Raw genomic sequence first — 10,011 nt, 5'->3', positions numbered from 1 at the left:
GAACCCGAATTGGTTGTCCGAAACCCGTGTCTCTTGCCTCAATCTATGCTCAATGACTCTCTCCCAGAGCTTCATTGTATGACTCATTAGCTTAATACCCCTATAGTTCATGCAATTTTGTACATCGCCCTTATTCTTGTAGATAGGCACCAAAGTGCTCGTTCGCCACTCATTTGGCATCTTCTTCGTTTTCAAAATCCTATTGAAAAGGTCAGTGAGCCATGTTATACCTGTCTCTCCCAAAACTTTCCACACTTCGATTGGTATATCGTCTGGGCCTACTGCTTTTCTATGCTTCATCTTCTTCAAAGCTACAACCACTTCTTCCTTCCGGATTCTACGATAAAAAGAGTAGTTTCTACACTCTTCTGAGTTACTCAACTCCCCTAAAGAAGCACTCATTTCATGTCCTTCATTGAAAAGATTATGAAAATAACATTTCCATCTGTCTTTAACCGCGTTCTCTGTAGCAAGAACCTTTCCATCCTCATCCTTGATGCACCTCACTTGGTTTAGGTCCCTTGTCTTCTTTTCCCTTGCTCTAGCTAGTTTATAGATATCCAACTCTCCTTCTTTGGTATCTAGTCGCTTATACATATCGTCATAAGCCGCTAACTTAGCTTCTCTCACAGCTTTCTTCGCCTCTTGCTTCGCTTTTCTATACCTTTCACCATTTTCATCGGTCCTATCCTTGTATAAGGCTTTACAACATTCCTTCTTAGCCTTCACCTTTGTTTGTACCTCCTCATTCCACCACCAAGATTCCTTTTGGTGTGGGGCAAAGCCCTTGGACTCTCCTAATACCTCTTTTGCTACTTTTCGGATACAACTAGCCATGGAATCCCACATTTGGTTAGCTTCCCCCTCTCTATCCCACACACACTGGGTGATTATTTTCTCTTTGAAAGTGACTTGTTTTTCTTCTTTTAGATTCCACCATCTAGTCCTTGGGCACTTCCAAGTCTTGGTCTTTTTTCTCACTCTTTTGATATGTACATCCATCACCAACAAGCGATGTTGATTAGCCACGCTCTCTCCTGGTATAACTTTGCAATCCTTACAAGTTATACGATCTCCTTTCCTCATTAGAAGAAAATCTATTTGTGTTTTTGACGACCCACTCTTGTAGGTGATCACATGTTCTTCTCTCTTCTTAAAGAAGGTGTTGGCTAAGAAGAGATCATATGCCATTGCAAAATCCAAGATAGCTTCCCCATCCTTGTTTCTCTCCCCAAAACCATGGCCACCATGAAAACCTCCATAGTTGCCTGTCTCCCTGCCCACGTGTCCATTTAAATCTCCTCCTATAAATAACTTCTCCGTCTGAGCAATTCCTTGCACCAAGTCTCCAAGGTCTTCCCAAAATTTCTCCTTCGAACTCGTATCCAACCCTACTTGAGGTGCGTAGGCACTAATCACATTGATAAGTTCTTGTCCTATTACAATCTTGATTGCCATGATTCTATCTCCTACCCTCTTGACATCTACAACATCTTGTGTCAAGGTCTTGTCCACGATGATGCCAACACCGTTTCTCGTTCTATTTGTGCCCGAATACCATAGTTTAAACCCTGAGTTTTCTAGATCCTTTGCCTTACGCCCAACCCACTTAGTTTCTTGTAGGCACATAATATTTATCCTTCTCCTCACCATAACTTCTACTACTTCCATAGATTTTCCCGTCAAGGTTCCTATATTCCACGTTCCTAAACGCATTTTGCTCTCTTGAACTCTACCCTTCTGTCCTAGCTTCTTCACCCTTCCCCATCTAATAGGATCAAAGTACTTCGTTTGTGTGTCCCGTGTAAAGTTGATAGGAGCATATGCTCCCAAACAACTTTGAGTGGAGTCGTTCGAAAAGAAGTTTCTATAGCCCCCTTGCTCATTTAACACTGCATCCGGGTGCCAATGGAGATACAGCGACCCTCGCTCACTTATCACTGTGCTCGGGCCACACAGCGCGCCACTTACGGGTGACGCCCTAGCTTTAGCGCGATTTCGTTCTGGATTCATTTTCATAAGGATTCGACGTAATCATGGAGTGCCGGCTGTCGACTACCTGACGCCCTCCCCCTCCTCCTTTATCCGGGCTTGGGACCGGCAATGTAAGATAAACTTACACGGCGGAGTTGCGGTGAAGCATCAACACGTACACAAAATGGGTGTAGCAGAGATGAGGATGCTTCGTTGGATGTGTGGGCACACGAGAAAGGATAAGATTAGGAATGAGGATATCCGGGGTAAAGTAGGAGTAGCCGAAATTGAAGGAAAGATGAGAGAAAATCGGTTACGGTGGTTTGGACATGTGCAAAGAAGGCCTACTGACGCTCCGATTAGAAGATGTGACTATGGGACAGAGGTTCAGGGCCGAAGGGGTAGAGGAAGACCTAGGAAAACTTTGGAAGAGACCCTAAGAAAAGACTTAGAGTACTTGGATCTAACGGAGGACATGACACAGGACAGAACATAATGGCGTTCTAAGATCCATATAGCCGATCCCACTCAGTGACTTGGATTTTCCAAGTCTCCAACCGAGCTCACTCGGGAAACTAAGGGAACACTACCTCAACCTACATGCTCTACTCACAAAGCTTCAACATACAAGCTTCAACAAAAGAAAATTCAAAGAACTTAGCGAAGAAGGCTTTGGTGTATTTAACCCAATACGTTGAAATGAAGGAAAGTTTATTTATTGATATCCCCGATAAGTTACAAATATGTACATATACTTAAGTCAAAATAAACAAACAAGAAGGAGCTTTCACAAGGGTTTCTTAGGAGAAGTCTCAGCAGTCGGTAGAGCCCCAGAAAGAGAAGGCACCGGAGGGGGATCATTCGGAGCGTCAGTACTGGACAGAACCCAAGAAGGAGGAGGCATCAGAGGTTGATCATTTGGAGCTTCATTACGCGGTACAGCCCTAGAAGACGAAGGCAATAAATGCCTTTGGAACAAACCCACAAATCTCTGATGATCAAGTAAAACCTGACCATCAGATTCCTTTATCTGGTCAAGCTTCCTCTTCATGTTTGTAGCATAGTCATGTGCGAGCCGGTGCAACTGTTTATTCTCATGCTTGAGCCCTCTAATCTCCTGTTTGAGACTCATCACTTCATCCGCCAATGATTCAACTTGGCGGGTTCGAGCAAATAGGCGTTGGGCCATATTAGACACAGAACCTGCACACTGAACACTGAGAGCCAGAGAATCCTTAACAGCCAACTAATCAGACCGTTTGGAAAGTAGTCTGTTATCTTTGGTAGTGAGAAGGTTCATTGCCACTACCGCAGCGGTCATATCATTCTTCATCACAGAATCCTCAACGGTAAGAGGACCAGTAGGGGAGACGAAGGATGGGCGCCATATGTTGTCTGGAGAAGGCGGGGCTGCCTCTTCAACAAGGTTCAAGTCAAAATGACGGTCGGAGGGGCCAGACATTTTCAAAGGTGTTGAAGAGAGAAGAGGTCGGACAAATCAAGATCTTAGAAGTGCAAGAATGGAGCTTCTACTGGTGGATATTCAAGTGTGCTTTGGAACTTAATGTCAGCCCCTATAAAAATCTGCACTCGACGAAGCTTCAGAAATCGAAGAGACGCCTGCTCAGAAATCGAAGAGGCGTTTGCTTTCTCAAAAGCTGGGCTGCTCAGAGACCATAAGGGTTGATCTCAGAAATCGAAGAGGCTTGCTTTCTCAAAAGCTGGGCTGCTCAGAGACCACGAGGGTCGATCTCAGAAATCGAAGAGGCACCTACTTTTCCAGCCTTGTCAGCACCTGTCACACGCACACTCAGCTTTGCAGAAATTATGGGCATTCTGTCGAAGATTTCTGGCGAAGTAGAAAGCACATGAATCATACTGTTCAATCACCCACTTCCCACACGCAACAGTAGCTCATGGGTACCACATATAACTTTGCCAAAGTTCTCTGACAAAGTTGAGACACGTGAAGCTTGCAGCTCCCACTACATCGATCTGACCAAGACGGGTAAATGAATAGCAAAGATACAACACTAACAAAGTTTAGACACATAAATTTTGAAGGTCTAGCTACCATATTATTACCCACAAGGGTAAAGGAACAGTACCACTGCTGGATAATTGGAAAGTCCCGGTGTGTCAACCTCTGTGCTTCGTGGCAAGGTAGACTAGCAAACATGCCCAACCTTTACTCACATTCGAGAAAACACTCCCAACAAGATTGCTTGCTCCAAAAACGAAGAGGCAGCGCCCTCCGAATCTCGAGATCCAGACTCCCAACATGATTACTTTCTCAAAATCGAAGAGAGGGTAAAGGAACAGTACCACTGCTGGATAATTGGAAAGTCCCTGTGTGTCAACCTTTGTGCTCGTGGCAAGGTAGACTAGCAAACATGCCCAACCTTTACTCACATTTGAGAAAACACTCCCAACAAGATTGCTTGCTCCAAAATTGAAGAGGCACCGCCCTCCGAATCTCGAGAGCCAGACTCCCAACATGATTACTTTCTCAAAAATCGAAAAGAGGGTAAAGGAACATTACCACTGCTGGATAATTGGAAAGTCCCTGTGTGTCAACCTCTGTGCTTCGTGGCAAGGTAGACTAGCAAACATGCCCAACCTTTACTCACATTCGAGAAAACACTCCCAACAAGATTGCTTACTCCAAAATCGAAGAGGCACCGCCCTCCGAATCTCAAGAGCCAGACTCCCAACATGATTACTTTCTCAAAAATCGAAGAGACACCGCTCTCCGAATCTCGAGAGCCAGACCCTCAGCAGGATTGCTTTCTCAAAAATCGAAGAGGCATCGTTCTCCGAATCTCGAGAGCCAGATCCCCGACAGGATTGCTTGTTCGAAAACCGAAGAGGCACCACTTTCCCAACTTCAAGAGCTGGATCTCCTTGGATAAAGCTTGTCTGTAATCTTCACACGCAACATCAGCTTTCTAAATACCACAGACCACTTTTTCAAAGTGCTCTGACAGAGTTAAAACATGTGAAGCTGGCAGCTCCCACTACCGTACTATGACCAAGCAGGGTAAAGGAATAGCATTATTATTTGATGTTAGGGAGACTCCTATATATGTCAACCTCCACCCCCAACGGACAGGCAGACCTGCAAAAATGCTCCACAATTCCTCTTATCTGATAGGGCACTCCCAATGAAGCCTTTCGAAATATTCAGCTTTCTTTCCCCCCGATAATACCTCTGTAAACAAGCTATACTAGAGCAAGAATATCTTATATCATCAGGGTTAAAAGCAAGAGTGTCCCATATCATGCTTTTTCCCTGTCTTTTCCTTTGGCCTTGTTCTTACCTGCAAGACAAGGAGAAAGAGAGCAATCAGTCAGCACTTGGAATCAAGCTTCCAGCCAGGAACTGACTGCCTAAAACCCCTTACCTGACTACTTACCTGGCATTGCTCTCGAGTACTCATCTTCAACATCTTATGCTTCCAGGGAAGATACCGCATCAACCTGAGGAACAGATAGGGCAAGTGAGAAGGATACAAGGAAGCATGTGGAGACAAGCGTAACAGCACACGTGCCGATACATCCACTACTCTGTCAAAAGCAAAAGTATCCCATATCAGCAGGGTCGAACGTACACTAGATTTGATGGACTTGTTTTGACCCTCAAATTCTTCAGTCGGCCTTATACTCTGGAGGAAACCAGAAAACCCTCCAGCCCAGTTCAAGAATAAGCCTGTGGAAAGTTACTTCTTCAAAAGAAAAAGTATCCCATATCATCTCTTCTCATTTTTCTTCTCTTTATCCTTCATGCTGCCTGCAAGATAGGGAGAATGTGAACAATCAGCCGGAGCTCTGATTGCTTACCTTGTCTGTCACCTCTTTCAGCAGATCCCCTAGCTCGGCGACTTGGGGGACTCCTACTACATGGTTTGTATCGCGCTTGACCAAGCCTGAAACTACAAGTAAGCTTCAAGTGAAATTGATACATTACCTTATGCATCTCCACCAGTTACAGATACCACCCCTGGATGGAGGAAGAGTACTTCCAGAGAAGATGCCACATCTACCTATGAGACAGATAAGGCAAGTCAAGACGATACCACACTCCGGTACTTAGAAGTTTCGTGGTTACGAGATCATTCTCCCACAATATTTCCTAATGTCATTTGTACTAAATCATTCACTTGTACTCACTAAAGGAGAGCTTGAACATATGTACTTGTGTAAACCCTTCACAATTAATGAGAACTCCTCTATTCCGTGGACGTAGCCAATCTGGGTGAACCACGTACATCTTGTGTTTGATTTCCTATCTCTATCCATTTATATACTTATCCATACTAATGACCGGAGCAATCTAGTGAAGATCACAAAAAGTGACCGTTTTCGCTACCTAGGATCTATCTTGCAAGAGAACGGAGAATTAGATGGAGATCTCAACCATAGAATACAAGCTGGATGGATGAAGTGTAAGAGTGCATCCGGCGTGTTGTGCGACCGTTGCAGGCCACTGAAGCTCAAGGGAAAATTTTATAGGACGGCAATAAGGCCAGCGATGTTGTATGACACAGAATGTTGGGCGGTGAAGCATCAACACGTACACAAAATGGGTGTAGCGGAGATGAGGATGCTTCGTGGGATGTATGGGCACACGAGAAAGGATAAGATTGGGAATGAGGATATCCGAGGTAAAGTAGGAGTAGCCAAAATTGAAGGAAATATGAGAGAAAATCGGTTCCGGTGGTTTGGACATGTGCTAAGAAGGCCTACTGACGCTCCGGTTCGAAAATGTGACTACGGGACAGAGGTTCAGGGCCGAAGGGGTAGAGGAAGACCTAGGAAAACTTTGGAATAGACCCTAAGAAAAGACTTGAGTAATTGGATCTAACGGAGGACATGACACAAAACCGAGCGCAATGGCGTTCTAGGATTCATATAGCCGACCCCACTTAGTGGGAAAAGGCTTTGTTGTTGTTGTTGTTGTTGTTTGTCGCCTTTCCCACTTACCCTACTGCTTATCTCTCTTTTCTTTTACGTCCCACTTGCCCTCTCTCTTTCTCTCACATCTCTCTACCAAATGGCCATGATTACTGCCTCTTCTCCATTTCCGGCCAACGCGCCACCACCTTCCTCCAAATGCTTCCCTGCGCCAATGCAACCCGCAACTGCCACGTCGGAAAGTAGTAGAAGTAGGAGAACTCTCCTTTCACATTTTGTAATCAAGAACAACAAGTTCAGTTTAGACATTGTTGAAGATTACGTGGCTGACTGGCAAGAAGTGGGGAAGGCCAATGCCAATGATGAGACCCTTTTGTATTCCTTCAGTCCTTTGCCTCTGCCGCTTCTAGCTGCTCTTCTTGGAAGTACCCTTTTTTTTAACTCTTCACCAATTTTCAGTATTCTTGATTTGATGTTTATTTATGTAACAATGCAATCCTCCATCGGAAACTTGACAGAATAAAGAACAACACATGTCGGGTTGTGAAGGTGGTTAAGTTTATTTGCAATTTGGAAAGGCTTCAAGTTGAGCATTTTGTGTGGATACATGCTTTAGTAATTGAGATTGCTAATTAAGAGTTCCACTTTCAATAAGATTTTTTTTATCTTCATTTTTTAAATTTTGGCAATATTTCTGATTTTCTGTAAGTTTTTCTCAGTTGATTTATTGTCTACTAAGTTTTTTTTTCTTTTTTTTTTTAATCCTTTAACACCATTATAGTTCATCTGACTTGCTGCATTTGTTCTTGCATTGCTCTCTGTTTCTAAAGCATAAATAGTCATTTCAACACAGAAGCTGAGAAGCTAGATGTCTATCACATTCAAAAACTCGTCATATTACTGATATTATACTTATCTGAAAATTTGGATTATAGCTGGCACTGTGGCATCTTTGTTTGAGCCCTTTATTAAACTTGTCAAGTCGTTTAGGCTTCTTGGCTGGCTCGTGCATTGGGGTCACCCGGGCAGCATGGTATGTTGCTTTGTACCGTTCTGTAAAAGAATGTACTTCCCTTAATCATGTCATACTGGCCATAAAGGGTATTCATATAAGATCCCACATCGACCAACAGAGAGGGGGTGATGTGCCTTATATGTACATGCTCCCCTTCCTATAACACGAGTCCTTTTGAGAACTCACTAGCTTCGAGTTCCATCAGAACTCCAAAGTTAAGCGAGTTCGGGCTAGAGCATTCCAAGGATGGGTGACCCACTGGGAAGTTCTCGTCTGAGTTCCCAGAAACAAAACCGTTAGGGTGTGGTTGGGGCCAAAAGTGAACAATATTGTGCTACGGCGGAGTCGAGACTAGGATGTGACAATTCATCTAAAGTAGCTTGACATAATTGTCTATGGTTTCTTGTATTTTGTAGGCTGTTGTGCTTTTCGCTATGGGTGGCTATGGAACATATCTTGGTTACCAGATACGCTTTTTAGATGATGTGGTATGAACCCAACTGCAGCATATGTTTCGATAAACCAACGATGCTATAAATTTTCTGGTGTATAGTAATATGTTCTGGCTTCTGATCATTTCAGGAGGAGAAGGCCAATGCCAAAGACTTGCACCCTAAGCTTCTAGCAGGGATGTTTTCTTCTTTGCTCTTGGAGCAACTAGAGGGGTAAAATCTCTTCTCACTTCAGACAAACCCATTTTTGAAAGATAAACTTTTAGAAATTATGTTTCACTGAATTTCTTTTTCTGTATATTTTCGTACTAGTTATTTGGAAAGTGTAGACAAATACAACAAAAGGTTCACTTTTTATGCTTTGTACTGAGGCTGAATTTAATTTGTATCTATGTTTGCATCCCTCATGCTGTTACAGGGCTCATTGGTCTTAGTCTCTTGACCATACAAACAATTTTGCCTGCTTTGTTTGAGGTAATATTTATTCTAAAACTACTTGGCTCTTTGCACGTAAGGAGCCATTTCCCCATGCAGACAAATCACAGTTTAATATGCATGCAAAACCTTTTCCCTTTATGGTTTTAATGCGTTACATTCGCATATGCGTCAGACTCCTTACATCTACTTTTTATCGGTTTATTCTATTATTTATCGAGCAACTCGGTGTTTTCTTATTCCTTTTCTATTTTTGCAGGGTAAACCTAAATTAAGAACCGTTCACGGGTATTTCGTACTGGGATCATGACATTGTTTGTTGTCCATGCTGCTCTTGGACTTCAACTTGGCCTAAGCTATTAATAAGACCTTGTCCATGCTTTAGCTAGTTTTCTTGTACATTCCATGATCCATTTTAGCTTCTTATTCATATTCTTTTACATACTTGGTATAAGCTCACATCATTATCCGGAAATCAGCAAATTCAACTTTGTAGCAACACAGCAGCAAAGAGCACGGTTGCACGGACACTCCAAAATCCCGAAGTGTCGAACACTCCGACACTCCTTGGATACGTGATAAGCTCATATTTACATATATTTTACATCAAATTCACTTGTCTTTTCTTAGTTAGTTCCTTATATTCTTGAGCTATTTACTTTGTTTTTGTGTTTTGTAGGATTTGTCAAGCAAAGAAAAGAAAAATAGCACAAGTGGGATTTTAAGTAACAAATTCGTCAAAACTGCTTGTGCAGATCAGCTGACTTTGGAAGCTAGTTTCAAATAGCTCAGAATGAATTAGAGAATGATCCTTATATGCTTGGAAAGCTACTGATGTCTATTTTCTGGAGCATTTTGCGGATTGTTAATATCATTTGTCTAGAAGAAGTTATGGCCATTTTAACATTGAAAGGTTACCCAAAGGCTGAGCAGTTTGTAACTAAAATGAAAGAAATAAACCCAATAAATCTAGCAGCCAAAACTAATGCAGCCAAGTACAAGCCAGCTGACACTTATTCAAATATAAAAGGGAATGGAATTAAAGATGAGGATTAAGAGGGAGTAATTGGCATAAAGGCTACCCAAAGAGTTACAATTGTTTTACCATTTCCTCTCACTTATTGTCATCACTAAATGGTTGTTAGTGGGGTGAGTTATGGAGAAGAAACTGGGGCAGCAAGTAAGAACAAAAAGGCTGCAGGTTGCAGCGGCAAAGTGAAA

General features: G+C 42.8%; 1 pseudogene; it reads left to right on the top strand.

Moving 5' to 3' along the window:
• Nucleotides 1-7,027: 7,027 nt before the first annotated feature.
• Nucleotides 7,028-9,153, top strand: LOC126618146 (uncharacterized; annotated as a pseudogene).
• Nucleotides 9,154-10,011: the final 858 nt, after the last annotated feature.

The sequence above is a fragment of the Malus sylvestris genome, chromosome 4, assembly GCF_916048215.2.
Source record: "Malus sylvestris chromosome 4, drMalSylv7.2, whole genome shotgun sequence".
NCBI classification, from domain to species: domain Eukaryota; kingdom Viridiplantae; phylum Streptophyta; class Magnoliopsida; order Rosales; family Rosaceae; genus Malus; species Malus sylvestris.
The sequence above is the reverse complement of the archived record's forward strand: the minus strand, read 5'-3'. Positions and strand labels throughout refer to the sequence as shown.